The sequence below is a fragment of the Panthera uncia genome, chromosome D4 (genome assembly GCF_023721935.1).
Source record: "Panthera uncia isolate 11264 chromosome D4, Puncia_PCG_1.0, whole genome shotgun sequence".
Taxonomy (NCBI): domain Eukaryota; kingdom Metazoa; phylum Chordata; class Mammalia; order Carnivora; family Felidae; genus Panthera; species Panthera uncia.
The window spans coordinates 21,141,614-21,163,574 of record NC_064807.1 but is presented as its reverse complement, the minus strand read 5'-3'; positions in this window follow the sequence as shown (position 1 = coordinate 21,163,574).

Here is a 21,961-nt window from a genome sequence, read left to right as displayed (position 1 = left end):
GTTTCCTTTATGTCCATGAACACAATTAATAAGCTATTTTAAATAAATCTTGGTCAGCTTATTGCCGCATGTGCAGTATTGTATACTTTCTTTAGTACTGGTGACATTTTAATGTTTCTTCATATGTGTATTAATTTTTGACATGGTCAATAATATACCGTCAATAATATAATGTAGATTCTGGATTCTGTTATGCTCCTGTGAAGAGATTTCTATTTTTTTAGAATGTTATTAACTTGGTTTCAAACAGAAAACTTTTTTTTAAGTTTATTTACTTTCAGAGAGAGAATGTGAGCAGGAGAGGGGCAGAGAGAGGGAGGGAGAGAGAGAATCCCAAGGAGGCTCCATGCTCTCAGTTTGAAGCTTGACATGGGGCTTGAACTCATGAATTGTGAGATCACGACCTGAGCCAAAACCAAGAGTCAGACACTTAACTGACTAACCCACCCAGGTACCCCTCAAACAGAAAACTTTTATGTCCCCTGTGTTAGACAGCTGCTGAAATCTCAATTTAATTTTTCTTTTTAACTTATCTGAGCCACTTGGGAGCCTACCATGCATAGTTCAGACATCGAACTTTTAGGCAAGAGTTTATGCACATAATTCTGGGCTCCCATTCCCTGGCTGCTTCTTTTTTAAGACCCTCTCCCCTCATTTTTCAGCTGTTGTGTTTGCCTTGAACTCTGTTCTATGCTTTTTCAAACCAGTAAGACTACTTTAGCCACTATCCAAGTTCTTGCAATCTCACAGGACAGGGTAAAGCTGTGAAACAATAAACTTTCTCAGGGCCAGTTACTTCTTTCAATTGTGAATTCCCTTCTCTGCTCTCTTTAGTCAATATCCAGTGTTTTCTTAATATATTGTATTTTATTTTATCTAGAATTTATAGTTCTTTTTTTTTTTTTTTTTTCAACGTTTTTAATTTATTTTTGGGACAGAGAGAGACAGAGCATGAACGGGGGAGGGGCAGAGAGAGAGGGAGACACAGAATCGGAAACAGGCTCCAGGCTCCGAGCCATCAGCCCAGAGCCTGACGTGGGGCTCGAACTCACGGACCGCGAGATCGTGACCTGGCTGAAGTCGGACGCTTAACCGACTGCGCCACCCAGGTGCCCCTAGAATTTATAGTTCTTATCTGTGGGATAACTAGGCTAATAGGAGACACTTAGTCATTACTGCAAGCCAGCTTCCTCCATCATCACACATAAAAGCTTCCTACATGATTCTAATGTGCAGTCAAATTTGAGCACCACTGACTTTGACCCTAATTTCTTCTTTTCTGAACTGCAACTAAATATATTGCCTTTAAGTTCCAGTTTAGCTCTAGCCTGTGTTCTCATTATTATGCATTACCTTGCTTGTCCTGCCCACTATTAGTAAAAGGTACTGAAACAGGGTATGAAGTGTATCCTTATTTAGCACGCCTTCGTGTTTTTAGCATACTTTAGGCTCCTGGATGATAATTGATGAGTACTGCAAAAATTGATTGAAATCTAACATCTTCCTTCTTTAACTCAGACAAAAGAGTAATATTACAAAATACAAGTTTCACAAAGAAACAATGTATCCTTTCAAGTAAAAAGTGTAAGTTTTTCCATACAAAAAAGCAGTTAAAGACAACATGTCACTAAATAAATTACTAATTATATAATTATTTAAATAATCTGGATTATCCAACATGGTAAGAGTATAGGACAAAAAGAGGCAAATGATTTCTATTCTAGAGATCAGCTAATTTATAGTATTTCAGCACTTGGAATCTATATTTTACATAAAATTTTAAGAGCTGGTATAATTTCTTAATGGAAAATTGCTGATCTTCCAGGATTGAAATGTTTTTGTTTTGTTTTTCTAGAATGGATTCTGAAATTGTTAGAAAATGAGTAACAGTGATTAAAAAAGGAAAGAATAAAGACTAAAATCTTTTGAAGAACATTTTTGTATCCTTTGGGAAAATTATAGAGGCATGTGAGATATACAATTTTATGAGTATTTTTTAAAATTAGATTTTAAAATTGTATTGTCCTTCCTTACTAGCACATGGGTAGCTTTTCCACTGGTCCCCAGTTAACTGGAAACTCTGATGTTTTATTCAGTGCTGTGGGAAACAATTTTAAATATAATTTCTTTATTGAAGAGTAATGTATAAAAAGAAAAGTGGGAACATCATAAAAGTAGGACTCAGTGATTTTTTTTTACAAACTGAATCCAGCCGTGTAACCAGCAACTAGATAAAAAAAGCAGACATTAATTAGCAGAACCTCAAGACCCTTCATTCTGTTCTTTTCCAGTCAACACCTAGCACAAAACACACATAATCATTATGTCTCATATCATAAACCACTTCACTTTGTATTTTATACAAATAGAATCATACAGCATGTACTTTTGGAGAGGTTACATTCAGATTATTCAACATTCTTTTTGAAATTCATTCATGTTTTACATGTAATTATATCATTCATTCTTATTGTTTTCTATATTTTAGTCTGTGAATATACCCCAGTTCTACTTTTGATTGGTACTTGAGTAGTTGTATGTTTGGGATTATTACAAATAAGACTGTGATGAACATTCAGGAATATATCTGTTGGTAAACAAATGTATGTATTTCTGTTGGAATCAGGAATGAGTATATTCAGCTTTACAGATATTGCCAAGTAGTTTTCCAAAGTTGCTGCCCAATGGTAGGTACACTGCTGTCAGCAACATGTATAAGAATTCTGGCGTTCCATAACTTCATTTGCAATATCATTTCATCAATTCCAATGGGTGTGTAGTGTTATTATATTTTGGCTTTTATGTGCTTTTCCCGGATGACTAATGAAGTTAGCATCGGTTCATTTATTTATTTGTGTATCATCATTTAGGAAGAACCTGTTTATGTATTTTGCCTAGTTTTCTATTGATGTGTCAGGTTTTATATAGCTATCTGTAAAATACCTTTAAATATACTGACAGCTTTATCAGATATATTCATTGTATCTACTCCTACCTTGTATATTGCCTTTATATTTTCTTAATCATGTTTCTTGATGAACAGTACTTAATTTTAATATATTCCAACTCATCCATTTATCTTTCATGGTTAATGCTTTTGTGCAATATTAACAATTTTTTTTCCGACTACAAGGTAACGATTTTTTTCTATATTTCTCTTTAAGAACTATAATGTTTATCTTTCACAAATCTGACCTACAACCCATCTGGAATTAATTTTTGTGTATGGTGTGAGGTAGGATTCAAGATGTATATTTCTTCTAAATGAATATTCAACTGAATGAGCCCCATTTATTCAAAACACCATTCTTTCTTCCAGTGCATTATAATTTGAGGAAGATAACAATCATTTAATAAGTGGAAGCCTGGTAGCCAAAATATGCTTGCAGGATTGTTTATATTAAAGGAAACCAAATATTGTGGTAATAGAAATGATCTAGAGTAATAAGATTATCAAATAACAGAAACATCTTTATAATTTGAGCCAAAATTTGTTGAGCTCTTAAATAAGCTAGACTTCCATGCATCATTTTTAAAGTAAACATTTTATCTTAAAATCTCTTTAAAAGGGCATCTGGGTGGCTCAGTCAGTTAAGTGTCCGAATTTGGCTCAGGTCATGATCCCATGGTTCGTGGGTTTGAGCTCCTCACTGGGCTCTGTGCTGATAGCTCAGAGCCTGGAGCCTGCTTCAGATTCTGTGTCTCCCTCTCTCTCTGCCCCTTGCCCACTCACACGCTGTCTCTCTCTCAAAAATAAATAAACATTAAAAAAATATTTTAAAAAATACCTTTAAGTTTATAGGAAAGTTGTAAAGATAGTGCAGAGAGTTCTCATATATGCCACACCAGTATCTTCTATTGTTAACATTTTATGTTATTATGGTATATCATCATAATTAATAAAGCAATATTTAGTAAGTTGTTATGTACTAAAGTCCATGCTTTATTCAGATTTCCTTCAGTATAGTATTGACATAAAGACAAGACACATAAATCAATGGAATAGAATCCAGAGCCTAGAAATAAACCCTTGCAAAAATGATTATATAAATATATATGATTTTTGACAAGGATGCTCAGACCATACAGTGGGGATAGGACAATATTTTCAACAAATGGTACTGGGAAAGTTGTATGCAAAGAATGATGTTGGACCCTCACCTTACATTGTATATAAGAATTAACTGAAAGTGGATCAAAGACCTAAACATAAGTGCTGAAACTATAAAACTCTCAGAAGAAAACACAGGGGAAAATCTTTGTGACGCTGGATTTAGCAATAATTTGTTGTATATGACACCAAAAGTACAAGCAAAAAATGTGAAAAAAAATAGACAATTTTGACTACATCAAAATTAAACATTTTGTACATAAAAGGACACTATCAACAGGGTTTAATTCTGCCTTTTTAAAAATGTTTATGTATTTTTGAGGGAGAAAGACACAGAGTGTGAGCAGGAGAGGGGCAGAGAGGGAGACCCAGAATCTGAAGCAGGCTCCAGGCTCCGTTCTGCCAGCACAGAGCCTGACGGGGTTCGAACCCACAAACCATTGGATCATGACCTGAGCTGAAGTCGGATGCTTAACCAAGTGAACGATCCAGGTGCCCTAACTCCGTCTTTTAAAGACAACGCAAAGAATAGGAGAAAATATTTGCAAATCGTGTAGCTCAAGTGGTTAATATCAAGAATATATAACTAACTAATACAACTAAAGAACAGAAAAACAAACAACCCAATTTAAAAATGGACAAAGGGCTGAGTAAATTTCTGAGTAAATGAAGATATACTAATGACCAATAAGGACTTAAAAAAATGCTCAATGTCGCTAATCATTAGAGAAGTGCACATCGAAATCACGAGGAGATACCACTTCATACACACGAAAATAGCAATTATCAAAAGAAAATAGGAAATAGCAAGTGCTGGCAAGGATGTGGAGAAACTGGAACCCTGTGCACCATTGGCAGAAATGTGAAATGGTGTAGCACTATGGAAAAAGTATAGCGGTTCCTCAAAAAACACTGAAAACAGAATTACCATATAACTGAGCAATTCCACTTCTTGGTGTACATGCAGAAGAACCGAAAGCCAGACTTAGACAGATGTTTGTACCCCCAGGTGCAAAGCAGCATTATATACAACAGTCAAAAGGTGAAAGCAACTTGACAGATGAATGGTATCTTAGTGGGTTTGAGCTTCTCTAACAAAAATACCATAGACCGGGTGGCTTATAAACAACCTAAATTTATTTCTCACGGCTCTGAAGGCTGGGAAGTCTAAGATCAAGGCACTGGCAGATTCAGTGTCTGGTGAGAACCTGTTTCCTGGTTCATAGATGTGGGGCTCTCTGAGGCCTCTTTTAAAAGAGCACTAATCCCATCTGTAAAAGTTCCACCATCATGACCCCATTCACTTTCCAAAGCCCCCACTTCTAAATACCATCTTATTGGACACTAGGTTTCAACATAGGAATTTGGAAGCAGGGGGACACAAACATTGATTTTATAGCAAATGGATAAACAGAATATGGTATATATGGTCAACTATTATTCAGCTTCAGAGAGGAAGGAGATTCTGACACATGATATCACATGGGTAAATCTTAAGATAGTATGCTTAGTGGGAGGCCTGGGTGCGCTCAGTTGGTTAAGAGACCAACTCTTGATTTTGGCTTCAGTCATGATCTCATGGTTTGTGGGTTCGGGTCCCTGATGGGGCTCTGCCCTGACAGTGCAGAGCTGCGTGGGATTCCCTCTCTCTCTGCTCCTCCTGTCTGTCTCTTTGTCAAAATAAATGAATAAAATAAAAAAAAAAAAAAGAAGATTCAGACTACATTTTTTCAAAAAAGGATATTATGCTTAGTAAAATAAGCTAATAGCAAAAGGACAGATATCGTTATGATTCCACTTATTTAAAGTATCAACGGTGGTCAAATTAATAGGGACAGAAAGTAGAATGTGGTTGGCAGGGGCTAGGGGGATGGAAGTATGGGGAATTACTGTTGAATAGGTACAGTTTCAGTTTTGGAAAATGAGAAATATTCTGGAGGTGGATGGTGGTGCACACTACCGTGCACACAAGTGTGAATGTACTTAGTGCCACTGACCTGTACACTGAAAAGTGGTGAAAGTGGTAAACTAAATGTATAATTTACCCCAGTTTTAAAAGTTAAAAAATAAAGCTGGAAAAAAACAATCACGTGGTGTCTCTGTATAATTATTAATAAATTTTTAAATTTTTTAAATGTGTATTTATTTTTGAGAGAGAGAGAGAGAGAGAACCAGAGCATGAGCAGAGGTGGGGCAGAGGGAGATAAAGACACAGAATCCGAAGCAGGATCCAGGTTCCGGGCTGTTAGCACAGAGCCCGATGCGGGGCTCGAACTCAAGAAATGTGAGATTGTGACCTGAACCAAAGCCGGATGCTTAACTGACTGAGCCATCCAAGTGCCCCATGTTTTAATATTACTGTTTAAAAATTCATCTCAGAGATGGGAAGTAGTTTGTCCAAGACCCTCAGCTAATACTTGACTAAGCAGGTTTTAGCTAACTCCAAGGTAATATATTTTTAACTATAGATAGATAGATAGATAGATAGATGATGATGATGATGAAAGATAGATATATAGATAGATAGACAGGCCTTGCTAATTCATATGATAAAAAAATTGTTTTATTTTTTCTGCTTATCAGTAAAAATATAATCTTAGTCCTAGAAGTTTTATAAATAATTGATAATTTTATATTTAAATCACCTTCCATGCATGTGCTCAAACCAAAATTCTGGAAATTATTCTTGATTTCTCTCTTAATTTTACCCACATGTAAACCGTTAGCAAGTATCTTTAGCTCTGGCTCCTTAACATCTCCTACATCTTTCCATCTCCCCACCTCCATCATTTCTAGCCTAGTCTAAAACACAATCACATTTCACCTAGACTATATCAATAGCCTCCTAACTTCTTTTTATATCCCCCTACAGTTTTTCTCTACAGATTTCATGGCCCAAAATAAACAAAAGCTATCACTCCTCAAGGATGGGTACACGTTTTTGTGAAGGATCAGATAGTAAATATTTCAGGCCATGTGGATCATACAGTCTTCATTGCAAATACCTAACTCGGCCATGTAGCACGAAAATAGCCACAGATAGGGGCGCCTGGGTGGCTCAGTTGGTTGAGCGACCGACTTCGGCTCAGGTGACAATCTTACAGTTTGTGAGTTTGAGTCCCACGTCGGGCTCTGTGCTAACAGCTCAGAGCCTGCAGCCTGCTTCAGATTCTGTGTCTCCCACTCTCTCTGCCCCTCCCCTGCTCACAGTTTGTCTCTCTGTCTCTGAATAATAAATAAACGTTAAAAAAATTTTTTTAAATTAAAAAATAGCCACAGATAATACACGAAGGTAAACAAAAGTGTGTGGTGGCATTTCAATAAAACTTGTTTACAAAAATTAAGATGCTGCTGAATTTGACCCAACCCTTCCCTAACTGAAGACTAACCAAATGCTTCCCCTTGCCTTAGAATAAAATACAAGTTCTTTAACTGACCCACAAGACTATACATGATCTCGCCACTGTCTTATCTTCCCAAACTTTTCCGCCATTTGTTCTACTCTGTATTCTGTGCACATACTCCTCCTTTCCCTCACAATTGTTTGAATCTGAAAGTTTATTGTCAGCACATAACTTATACATCAACGCTTTCTTCTGCCTGCGATGCTCTTCTCCCAGACTTTTTGCACAGCTGGTGACTGATAATTTGCAACTCTTCTCCAACACAGCACCTTGTAAGGAAAGGCCTTCCCATGCCACCCAAACCAAGTGCTCCGGCTCTATGATGGGCAGTATAAATGACCCTGCTTTATTTCCTTTAAGACATTTGCATTTATCTGAAATGATTCCATTGGCTTGTTGTCTAGAGTGCGTATTCACCTCTACCCTACCTCCCCAAAATAGATTGTAAGCCTCAAGAGTAAGGGCCTATACCTTTCCTATTGCCTGTTCCATCCTCTACCCATACAATGGTTCCAGGCATATAGCAGGTGCTTCCTAAATTATTCGTAACAGAAAACATGAAAGATGTTTATGAGAGATTTTTATATGTATTTACTGGGTCTTCAGTTGAATGCAGAATAACTCATTAATGCCATAATTCAACACTTCAGCAAACTTCCCAAAGATCACCTCCACTGACGATAATCCCAATAAGCATATTTAATTATAAACACAAAGCTAGTCTGTTTTATACACCCCCCAAAAGAGTACATAAGTATGAAATTAAAGTTTAGTGATGTCATCACTCATCTTATAAAATCTTTCAATAGTTCCTAAATATTTTAGCTTAAAAATATTGTGCTCTTGTGATGTCATAAACAAGCAAATGATGAGAAATTACATTAAATACACAAATATGATATAACCACTATTCCTGTTTTATTTCTTAAAGGTCGATGCATATGTTAACTTTTTATTTTTACAGTTTAACGTATTCGTTTACACATCACACAGTTGTCCTTTCTTTATATCTACATTTAAGCTAATTTCCAAGTAGGGACTTTTCCACTGAAATGGCGCTTGCATAGTATAAACACATGATTTCCATTCACAGATTTTAATATATAATTATTAAAATAACCACTAAATATTATGTCTGCTCATAAATTCTAACTTCAGAATAAACAAATGCTCTTGAATCCGTTTTAATTCTGTGTTTTTACCAATAGGTGGCAATGAACATTCCTCCCTACATTTGCTTTATCATAATTGGAGACAACATAAATCCTGTGTCCTAACGGTACAGGATTTTACTAAAGAGTAGTTACAGGAAAGAAACGTAATCTAAAAGGCAACCCATTCTCATTATCCACCACCTCCAATTATTTAAACTTTTCTTTAGATGTTATGCTAAAATCATCAAGCAACATTTCTGTAGTAATCCCCGGTCTGTCTGGTGAGACCATGCAATGTAATTCTCTAACCATTCTATATGGCAGTTCTGAAGCTATTAGAGAAATTATCTTTTCTGATGTAGCATTACAAATTTTATCAACCCTTTCTCCTGAGACACGGTATGGCTTCAGATGCTCCATGCTGCTTAACCATTTTTTTTTTTTTTGCTTATTTATTTATTTAGAAAGAGGGAGCAAGTGGGGGTGGCGGGTAGGGCAGAGAGAGAGGCGGGAGAGAGAATCCCAAGCAGGCTCTGCACTGTCAGTGTAGAGCCCAGTGCGGGGCTCGAACCCACAAACTGTGAGATCATGACCTGAGCCAAAATCAAGAGTCAGCTGCTTAACTTACTGAGCCACCCAGGCACCCCAACTGCTTAACTTTCTTTGACATCTTCCAATTAGTTTGTGTCCATTTTAAAATACAGCATCCAAGTGGAATCGTAGTGTACAATGTAGGCAATGCAAAATTCAGTGGGACTATTATTCACCTTTCTTACGGATACTATATTTCTATTAATCCACCTCAAAACTTCTCTGTCTTCCGTCCGGTATGTCACACCAAGACTTTTTACTAGGATCATATATTTTTAAAAAGATCCTCAGATCTTATTCACATCTTGCATTTTGAAACAAGTTTAAGCTTGTTTTATCTTTGGTGTCTTAATTTTTTATCTCAGCCAGTTGATATCACTTCGAATATTGATTTGGTCTTCTGTTGTGTTTGATCATCTCTCCCAGATTTGATATGCACAATGTAACAAATTTTTTTTCTTTTTCCCCAAATCATTGTTTTAATTTTTCAAGAATTCTTAACCGAGTTAAAAACTTCTGAAGTTCCAGAGTCTCCACCAGACATTTTATTGCTTGATGTTTTTACATTGGAAATTGTGATCCACAACAGAAGACACCCACCTATATTACTTAACTATGTGGATGGCATAAATCAAAATTTTGGTAACCAGGGATGTCAGTTCTGACTGAGGCATTTCTGAAATAGAGTGCACCTGAGTTGTATTTTAGACTTTCATCGTGGACTTGATGTATTACATGTAATTCTCACTATATACCACAAGTATCATCAAAAGCTACTTTACCATCAGCATAATCCTTAGATCATAATTTTGACCATTCTCCCCAGTCATACTCATTCATATCTATATCAACTTCATTGCCAAAATCACATGAGGAACTAAAACTTTGTGAAAAGTCTTTCAAATGTAACTTTTCAACCATCACTTCAATGGCCCACAAAGAGTCAATATCTGTTTCAATCTTTATTTACTTATTTTAGCTCTACCTCTATTATAGTTCTTCTTCTTATTATTTATTGCTTAAATCATGAAGGAGATACCTCACGGCAAAACAAACTCCTGTCAGATTTTGTGCCACATGTTTACAAAGGCATCATTGCCTAATTACAGCTGTGTTGGTCCACAAGCCACAGCTCAGAATTATTCAGTATGAGGCAGCAACGGAGGCTTTGATGTAGAGCCCTTAACGCAAGACAATGCAAATGACATTTACTAGCAATTTTTTCCCCCATTAATGAACAGTACTTCAGGGAGTGTAAAGGCAAGAGGCATATAATTTCTGAACTATTTAAATTGCTAATTAGATCTGTACAGGAGGTGTATTCCTAATGCAGACAATTACAACGGCTCCTAAGTGTTTGCCTTACAGTTGCTAATTACTGCAGAAGCCAATTAATTGCTGTTGACTTTTTGTATTCTTTTGCATATCGCCAGTTAATATTTACATTTATAATGAAGACAAAATTGGCAAACACTGTGTCATTTTGTAATGAACAATTCCAGTGTCTAAACAATGAACACATTATCCTCATTTGTGCCTGAAGAGTGCAGCTGATTAGCATATGTTCTGTGCATGCTAGAACATTGCTCTTTCTTCTCCAGAGTAAAAACGTCACTTAGGTGCAGGACATACAGGTGCAGTGTCTCCAGGGCTCCTGGAATTGGTTCCTACCATATGCCATGTAGCAGAAAGCAAAACAGCACGTCTATAAAAGTATGAGATTGTAGTGACTAAGCTTCTCTCCTGAGGGTAAGTGTTAAGAGAATGCTGTGGACGATTGTCATACTTTGGCCAGTCAGTATCTCTACTGTCTACCTATGCTGGAGAAAGTTCTTCTAGTATGACATCTCCCACTACAGGTGCCACAAAGGCCAAGTACTACTCTCTCTAGCCTCTGTCAGCCACGATAGGCACCGTTAATTAAATGCACCTATACTAGATCTGTAATCAGGATCTGGCAGGGAAACGAAGCAAGAAACCCAATGGATTTTTCGAATCATCATGGTGGTAAGGATAAGGGCAGCAGTACTTCATCATGGCGTGCACCGTTCAGCAGTTCCGGTGTCAACAACAACAACAAAAACAATGGCGAACAGCACTGGGTTGTGCGCGTGGAGTGTTTTCAAGGATTTTTTCCCCTACCTTCGTAGCTCTGTGGCCAGTCCTCCGGCCCTCTTGGTAATTCTGAGAGCAACTCAGTTGTTAAGAAAATTTTCCTGCTTAAATCAGCCAGAGTTTTTCTCGGTGGCTACTAAGAACAATTGCAGGTATTTTTGCAAGCTTGACGGTGGGTGGGGGATGCGCCCATGGCTCAGAGGGCTGTGTTTTATATATTCTTTGACTTCTATAAAAATCATTTATTCAGATGCCTCACATCAAGAACTACAAGAAATATAGGTGCGCCTGGGTGGCTCAGTCAGTTGAGCATCCTACTCTGGCTCAGGTCATGATCTCATGGTTCATTAGTTCGAGCCCTGCATCGGGCTCTGTGCTGACAGCTCAGAGCCCGGAGCCTGCTTCGGATTCTGTGTCTCCCTCTCTCTCTGCCCCTCCCCCGCTATGCTCTGTCTCTCTCTGTCTCTCTCTCAAAAATAAACAAACATTAAAAGAATTAAAAACAAAACAACTAAAGGAAATATAGAAGAAACCATTCCTAGCTTTGCATTACCACCAAAGGCAAATAAATAAAACACCAATACAGAAACACATGTGCACACACATGCCAACTTCTGTCTTTGTTTTTACCTGCCAAAGGGAGTAAGCTGGAAATAATTCTTTCCCTAACCAGCATATTTGTCAGAGTGTGTATTGTAAACAGCGGGGGCCTGAAGTGATTTTGTCAACCAGTTTTCCAACAGTGAAAACATAACTTTCATTTGCAACAACCTCTGGGCACTGCAAACAGAAAAGAGGTGGAAAATGACTTCTTGCACAAGGAAAACTTCTTGCTGCTGCATTCGGGGTAGATATGCTACTCTGGTATCCTCACACTTTATTGTTTCCCCTGTAACACTGCAGGCAGGCATTGGAGACACAGAATTCAAACACGAGAACAAATAGCACATAAAATGAATGATTTAGCCTCCAAGAATTAAAAGCCAACAATAGACACAGATATGAAAAGAAGAGGGCCTATATACGCTGTTAAGGACTGTCAAATGGTATAATGAAAGTTCAACAACTTGACCTGCAATACTATAAAAAATAAAATGTTCTGATATGTGCTGTTGCCATAGCCTTGCTGTAAATGCCACCATGGCCAATGTCAACCTACAAATGGGATTTCACCAAACACAACGTTGGGAAGGGGTGTTCAATAGCACGTTATATAGCATTTCCATCATACAGATATGCACAAAACTTATACACATAGATAAAAAGAACCCCTAGAGCATAGACAATAATAAAATGTAGTGAATTAATTAAGTGATATGTTTTGAGTATTTAATGTCTGTTGTAATATAATTTATTTAATTATAAGTTTATGCAATTTAAATCTTTTTAAGACTGTTTTTTGAGAGAGAGAGAGAGAGAGAACAAGAGTGGGGGAAAGGGGCAGAGGTGCGGGGAGAGAGGGAGAGAGAGAGAGAGAGAGAGAGAGGGGGAGAGAGAGAGAGAGAGAGAGAGAATCTTAAGCAGGCTCCACACTCGCCACAGAGTCAGACGTGGGGCTTGATCCCACGACCATGGGATCATGACTTGAGCAGAAATCAAGAGTCTGATGCTCAACCAACTGAGCGACTCATGCACCCCAGTGCAATTTAAATTTTAAGAACTGGCTCTCAGCATTCTTGAAAATTTCAACAAGTGCCTTTGTAAGCATGTGTGAGCTGGCTTGGGACACAACTGTAATAATCACATGTAATTAGCTAATGCTAGGGTTCTCTTCCTTGTTCATTAGGATTGAGTTTTGTCCATTTATAGGAAAGGTTTCAAAATTTACTTTGCTAGGTAATCTTCAAATCGAACCAACCTGATGGTTCTTGTGCCCTAGGCTTTGAAAAATGCTTATAGGAACAACTGTAGTATCACTTACTACTGCTACTAATATAAGTGTTCCCAATCATTATTACTTACCTTATATATGGCTATAGAATGAACTGTAACAAAGTCATCAAAGGTTGATATTGTATTACTTCTCAAGGTGTTTTCATTGGGCTGGAAAAAAAAGAAGTAACCATTAGCTTACAGTCATTTTCACTGAAATTTTTAAACATCAGTCAACATACATTCAATATCATTACATTCTTAATGATAGTAAGATACTATGTCTATAACATCCATGTCTATATCATACATTGAATGACTTAGACCCTGATTAAAATTTTCATGAGCACTCAAACAGAAGCAATATTCAGCCTGAGAAAAGTACAGGGAGAATAAAGGCAGACAGAAGTAAATCCATAGGCTTTGATATCAATTTTATCTATCTAAACACATCCCATGTTTGTGTGTGCATATATGCATGCATTTGTGTTTCCATGTGTGTGTTCATGTGTGCACATATATGTGTATGTGTACATAAATTCTGTTAATATTTTAGCATTATATTTCAAGCAAAGAGGTTAATGGAGACTTCTACACTACTTAGTTGACTATTTTTCAAAAGTGTTTATTTTTCAAGATCATACGTTTATTTCTTATAGTTTTGTCTACATGGACAATTTGGCTTCACCTGATTATTTATTCATGATGAGTATTTCCATTTCCTGTTATGAATGATGATTTAAAAAAAAAAAAAAGCCCAGGCATTTAACATTTTGTAGAGGCCAGAAAAAAAAAAATCATGAAATGTTTCAAGAATCTTCATCTGTGATACATGGAGTGAACATATGCCAGATAGGAAAGTCTAATGTGTGTTAAAAGAGTAAAATTGAGAATGTTTGGCCACTTAGTTAAGCAAAACCAGTCGCAGGAAGATTTACATAGTATTTCAATTCTCAAAGTTGCCAGAGCATTGCTTATGGTGCTTGAATTTCTCCCTTTCTCCACTTCTTTACATGTTTAATTTCATGCATTAATTGCGTTGAAAGTTCTCAGAAGTAATAACATTGCCTCATTTTTTTTTTTTTTTTTTTTTTGGTCGTTTCCAGATTGCAAAGCCAGAGCTTCCTAAAAACAATTCTTCCTCTGATGGGGCCACACATGTGTCTTGCCCCTGACATTTCACTGATGCAAGGACACTGTGATAAATCAACTTCCCATGTAATTACAGAACCTAAATGTGTAACATCCATCAACCAACTGTTTCTGTTTTCTCTCTGTGTGCTCTTTGTGGCCCCTTCCTCTTAGGAATTAAAACAGGCAGGCCGGATTTGTACATTCTTCATAGTGCTTCCACTTTTTCTTAAGGTACTCAGCTTCATTCCACACCTGCTCTGGGTGCTCCCTTGTGACTCTCTCTTGCCTCTGCCGGTCTCACCCTTCCAACTTTATTTGACAAGGCACTCCAGCCCTTAGAGGGAAAAGCTTAATTATAATCAAACCCTCATCTGATGGTGTCATTAATATGAAATTTAAAGCAAATGCAAGAAAGGGCTATTTTGAGAAAGAATTGGGAATCTTTAAAAAGAAATAAATTGTAAGCTTAATTGGACTCCAACTAACCCTGCCTTATGCAATCAGGGCAAGGTTCCTGTCACTCTGCAAGTCTTTCTCTGTGGAGTCCTTGCCCTTCTGCTTGCATTCTCTGAGCAGAAAAAGAATAACATAATTTAGGTTGAACCAAAGGTCATTTGGAGAGCCTCCAGCTGTCCAGCGAACTAAACTACAAGAATAAAGGATTTGGGGCTCCCTCTTAAATTTCATTTTCTGTATTGTGACTAACTTGTAGTCTTGGATGTGCGAATTTCTTGATGAGTTTCCTTGGCTGCATCCCCAGTATAGTGAACCCCTAGACAGCTCATCTGTGCTTTGTTCTCACCCAGCATGCTCTTTGTTTGGAGTTGGTGGTGATGGATGCGTGTGGCATAAAAAAAACCCTACGAAATCATTCAAACAGAAGGAACAGGAGAGGATTAGAGGAAACCAGCTGGCCAGAATGAAATTGGCAGGGTTCAGCCAATGAAAGTCAACTTGCCAAGATTTAGTCTTCTGTTAGGTCATCTGTTTCCTCCTAACTAAACAACTCTTGGATATTTATAGACATAAATGAATTTTTATTCTCCTCAATAGCCAATAACTTGTCATTTCTGGTATTTGAATGTCAGTCATGGGGAAAAACAAGGACTTGTATATAGAACACTCAAGCATAGTCGACTTCAAGTGGAAAACAAGGAACAGATATATTATTTTTCTACACTGAATGCCAAACCAAAACAGAATTTGTGGAGACTTTATACAGTTGGCAGACATTATACATACTGCTGGACAGCTGCACATTATTTATAAGACTTTCCAAACTTTAAGTATTTTTTAATATGTACATTTCCAGCCCTCTAACTTCAGGCTTCCAAATTACCTGAACAGTCTATAATCACTTTAGGTGGCAAGGTATTTCCTCACCTAATTTCAACCCAGCTCTGAACCTCAGGGAAAAAATCCTATTGCTCAAAGTTCAATTTATACTTCGCCTGCTGAGGCAGTTAGCTTGTCTTTATTTGTTTAATATTGGTATAGCACATATCTCTAAAGCTCATTTTTTGCCATTTGATTGTGTTTTTTTTCTGATTTTTTTGTCAAGGTCAAAAAAGTCAAGGAGACTCACTTTACCGTCACCTGCAACTCAATGGTGCATTTATATACAGGAAGAGACATATTTAAAAGTACATGTGAGTTTACAGGAAACTTGCTTTTTGAAAATTTAATTGCCATGTTTTTGACTACTTTTCAGCAACTCAAAAGGTCTATGATCTGCAGCAGTTTGCATTTTGCTGAATATGAATTTAAGTCACATGGGTTACAATTGTGATGGATAGGAATAACCACATTAGTGGTCGTACCGAAGTGCTCAAACCTACTTACTAGTGGGAACTTTGTGTTTTCTTCATGTCATGGGGTGCACCGTAACTTTTGACAAAATTACTTTTTACTTTCCTTAAATTAAAAATAACTATTATGTGAAAAATAAAGAGGTCTGTAAAAGCTGAAAAGTTTCCTAACTTACGGTGTGAAAATGTGCAAAGGCCACATGATCCGGGGTTCGGGAAAACCATGCTTCAGACATAGCTAATAGCTCGTAAAAATATGACCTGATGAGATATTTAGGACTTTGGAGCTACAAAAAGTCACGCTTATATCCTCCCTGAAGTTCTGGAGTGGGAATTACAAACTCTCCCATCTCTAGGGCCCAGGGAGGTAATATCAGTGAGCTAAAGGAACTAGGTGAACGATCCATTCTGAGAGGTCTGGAGCTGTGGAAGACTTGGGAACACCCATGTCATGCCTGACAGGGCAACAGGTCTTTAGAGACAGTCATCACAGGAAAGAGAGGCCAGTATTGGCAGATCTTCCGTTTTCTGGGAAGAGCCAGAAATCCAAATTTATATGTGAAATTTGTAAGTATCAGTTCAATCAACAAAACAAAACAAAAGAAAACAGAGCAAAACAAAAAAACATACTCAGTGGGCCAGACCAAAAAGACGAAAAACCAAACAAACACAAAGCACAATCCATAGTAGCCGTCTAGTTTACCACTTCTGGCCTAGGGCCTTCACGATCACAAATACATCTAGATACACTTAGAAAAACAAGTGGTGGTGGTGTTCACCAATCTCTCAATCACAAACAGACGTGCCATTAAAGGAAGTGTGCAGACTCACTGTCGTTGAATCACGACCCTCTTTGAAGGTTTCTTCTAGAATTTCCAGAATAGCCTCCGTGAAAGAGTCGGCCAAATGAGAGTCATCTGCACAAAGCTTAGAAGGCAGAATGGAAAGAGGGGACATTATTCTCTGGAAGAAGTTCTATCCAGACATGTGGGGAGATGTGATTCATGGGGACTTCTTGGTAAGCTCTTGGCAATCACCCTTTTGCTGCCTTACATTGAAATCATTGGTGGGAAGTTTCCAGAAATTCTTGAAAAACGCAGCAGTTTCCTGGGACTTCCTTGAGAACCACATAATTCAGTGCTTAAGGTGGAGAGGGTTCAACAGGGACTCCGTCCCCATATGATCCCTAAGTTTTAAGGTCATTTAAGCCTTTCATCCCTTATGAATTTTAAAACTCTTTTCATAACTGCAACATGTGAAGTGGCTTCTGACCAAGCCACAGTTGATATACATAGTATTTGAATGACTAGGGATACGAAAATGGTTTTCTTAGATGAGTTAGAATCACAGAGCTGTAGAGCTGCAAAGAATGTAGTTATTGCATTTGATTTAATTGGTTATTAAATAAGATCAGAGTACCATTTTCCTTCATAGATATTTAATCCACTGTTTGCTTGGGTATAGTTCATCTATTCAACAACATAGTTTTATCTACCTGAACAGGTAGTTGAGGCAGGTAGGTGCAGGATGAAGGGAAGGTGGATGAAGGGAAGTAAAAGTTTATTCCAAGCTACTGTGTATCTCTTTATTGGTGGAGCTAACCTCCATATAGACTACTTCCTTTGATCTCTTTTTTTTGTTTTTTTCAGTTTTTATTTTTGTTTTAGTTGACATGAGTCAAAATAAAGTGCCAAATATGAGGGCGCCTGGGTGGCTCAGTTGGTTAAGTGTCCAACTCTTTATTCTGGCTCAGTTCATGGTCTCACTGCTCATGGGATGAAGTCCCAAGTCGGGCTCCATGCTGTCAACCTGCTAGGGATTCTCTCTCCCTCTCCCTCTGCCCCTCCCCCACCTGTACTTTTTCTCTCTCTCTCTCAAAATAAATAAACATTTTTTAAAAATACAGTTGTTATGATTGTGTGAAAAAAGATTCTGAGAGATACCATTAGTAAGACTGTAAACCCAAACTACTTATTTAGAGCGTAATTTGCTAGTGACAATTCAAATTTAAAATGCATATAACCATCAAGCCATCACTCCCACCTCTAGGAATTTATCCCACGGTAACTCAGGCACAAATGATGCATAATGACATAAAATGATCACAGCACTGTATGTTGTGGCAAGTAAAACAGAAAACCTAAAAGAGGTACAAGGTATGCTAAGTAAATTACAGTGCATCTTACACTATGGAATACTAGGCAATACTAAACCACATACGTAGCTCTACTTGCACTGACATAGAGTAGTCCCCCCTTATCTGCAGGGGGAGGGGGGAGAGAGAGAGAGAGAGAGAGAGAGAGAGAGAATGTCCTAAGATCCACTGGATACATGAAATCACAGATAGAACTAAACTCTGTATACACTATGCTCTTTCTAATACATACATACATTTGATAAAATTTAAGTTATAAATTAGGCACATTAAGGGGTTAAAATAATAACTAATAATAAAATAGAACAATTATAACAATATGCTATAACAAAAATTATGTAAATGTGGTCTCTCTCTTGCTCGCTTGCTCTCCCTCTCCCCCCCCTCTCTCTCTCTCTCCCTCTCTCTCTCAAAATATCTTCTTGTACTATACTCATGTTCTGCCTGTGATGATGTGAGGGGATAAAATGCCCATGTGATGAGATGAAGGAAGATGAATGACATAGACATTGTGATGTGGCATTAGGCTACAATTGACCTTCTGATGATATGTTTAGAAGGAGGATCATCTACTTCCAGACCATGGTTGACCATGGGCAACTGAAACTGTGGAAAGCAAAAGCACTGATGGTGGGGTGGGGGTGGGGGGACTAATTAACAGAAGTCCACGAATATTGTTGGGTAAAAATGTAAAGGATTTAGGGGGGGGGATGTGGGTACAATCCCATTTCTGAAAAAATGTCAAATTGGCAAAATACTATGTGTGTGATAGTTTGCGTTTGTACGGGAAAAAAAAATCTGGAAAGACAAAGACTGAATTGTTCATGGGGCTTACTATCTGGCAGGGGATGAGAGTGGCTCTCCTACTGTTAATTCTGTTGTTACTGCCACAGCCACTACCTCTCCTTGCCGACGCCCGCCTGGAGGAGTTCTACATATTCTGTATAAGTCAACTCATCTAATTCCCTTAGCATACTTCAGAGATGAGTATTAGTAACCTTCTTGTTTCACAAAGAAACTGAGGCCCTGAGAGCATTAGTATCCTGACACTGGGAAGGCAGAAAATTTCAGTTTTCATTTTGTAAATTTCTACTCTTGACCTCCCACTCAAACCTTCGCAAAGCTCCCGAAAGTGATCGTGTTAAAACTGAAAATTAGATCATATTGCTCCTCTGCGTGGAACCCTTCCATGATTCTCTCTCTCTTCAGAGTAAAATCTGACGTCCTGACAGTGGCATCCAGGATCTTGGGTCCTGCTCTCTCTTGAGCCTCATCTTCTACCAAGCAGCCTCATTTGCCTGCTCATTCTTCTGCTCATCATACTAGATCACTTTATTTTGCCTCTGCTCAAATATCCAGCCTTCTGCGCAACACCCAATACTTCTTAAACTCCTTACAGTGCTTATTACATATTTATTTATGCATCTGTGTATCTATTTTCCCCTGCAAGAATGTAAATCCATGTGTTTTATCGCTATTCCCCGAGTGCCCATAGAAGAGTACGTGGCACATAGCAGGTGTTCATTAAATGTTTGTTGAATAAATAAATCACTTTTTAAAACAACAACAAAAAACACTGAAGTGACTTACCGAGGGAATATGTTGTTATTACGACGAAATAGCCATGCATGTGTGCCTGTGTGAATGTGTGTGTAGTAGCTGACGCTTGTTTAGTATGGAGATTTTCAGCAGTACACAGACAAAATACAGACTTTCTTTTAAGCAATCAATTAGAATTACTTTAATCCATATTTGGGACTTTATTATTTATTTACTTATCTACTTATTTATTTATTTTCAATGTTTATTTATTTTGAGAGAAAAGGAGAGAGAGTGAAATAGTGGGTGAGGGGCAAAGAGAGAGGGAGGGAGAGAGAGAGAGAGAGAGAGAGAGAGAATCTCAATCTCAAGGGAGAGAGAGTCTCAAGAGGGAGAGAGAATCTCATGGGGCTCAATCTCACTAACCATGAGATCATGACCAGAGCAGAAATCAAGAGTTGAACACTTAACTGACTGAGCCATCCAGGTGTCCCACGATCATATTATTTTAAAAATTTTTATAGTCTAAGGTCAAAAATTTATCTCATTTTAATTTGCATGAGTATAAGTAATAGAAATATTAGGCATATTTTCTTACTTTTAGTGGTTCATAGTTTTCCTTTTTACTAGATTATTATTTTGTGCATTTTTTCTATATTTTTTTTGTTTCTTTCCCTTACTGCTTTGAAAGAGATCTATGTGAATACTATTTTTTTAAATATTGTTCATATTTCCTTCTCATATGTGATTTGTTTTTAACCTCCATTGTGGTGATAATGAAGGTAACTGTCTATTTATTAGATTTCTAAAATATTTTAGGTAGTCAAATTTGCCAATATTTTGTCTTTTAACTTCTTATTTTTCTGTGTTGCTTCAAAAAGCCTTACGCCAAGTTTAAGTGATATTCTTCTAATATTTTATGATCCTTAAAGTTTTTTATGTGGATCAATAATGAATCTGGAATATATTTTAGCCTTGATGGTGCAGAGAGACAATTATTTCAGATGAAAACTACTCAAATGTTAAGAGAGAATTCTTTTCTAACGTAGAAATGTGCTACATTTGCTGCTCTGACTATAAAACCCACCGTGTGATTTTCCACACTCTCTCTTCCCCTGTGGGCTTACTTCAGAGGCCACTGTGTTTCAGATATCAATGTCTAGGTGGAAGGAGCCTGGACCCTTGAGCCAATACTAGGACAGGAGCTACTGAGGAGAGCTCCAGATCCACACTGGGCTCGGAGAACAAGAAACACGAAATCTTTGTGGATTAAGCCCTGTGATATGGGGACTTATTTGTTACTGCAGTACAAACATGTCTATTCTGACTAAGGCAGACATCAAATGTAAGTAATCACACTCTGGGATGGGTTGAAGTTTCTATAAGAGTTCTGAGAAATAGAAAACCATTGACTACAATAGTGAAAAGTAATTATTTCATGGAAGAGAAGAGATTGAAAAAGTAGAGCAGGAGGAGCGCATGTAAAATTGCAGGGCCCATGTGAGCACTACCGGCAAAAAAGTACAAAAATAACGGGAAGCTTGTTAAAGAAAGAGGTGGAAATGAGAAGGCTAGATAAGTCAGATAGACCCAGACTATTCGTCAATATGAAAAAAGCTAAGTTAAAACAGAGACGGCTAAATCAAGCAAGCTGTTCCATAGGTGTTTCCTGGAAGGCACTTCTTTTCCTGTCTTGAGGATGCTTCTCCTTTTCCTGATAATTTATTTTGGGTGTTGTTTCTGTGCACCATGCTTCAATATCAACTGAGAGAGTAGTAGCCCAGGCTGTCCCTCTGTTGGTTGCTGCCCTCTGGCCTCAGGGGAACCACTTGTCACCTCATAGTGACTATGATGTCTACTACTGCAGGGGAGAAAAAATTCTTAGCTGTTGCAAAACATTTTCTAGTGATTTAAGGATCTAGCAGTCTACCAACTCACTGTTATAATGAGCTGTGGGGCTTTTCCCTTGGATTTTGCAGGATGTGCCCTTGAATTATTTATAACTGAGCAGCCACCTGCTTGCAACAATTTTCCATTTTGCCTTGTGCTTAACTGGCCTTGTCAACTGGCATTGCAGG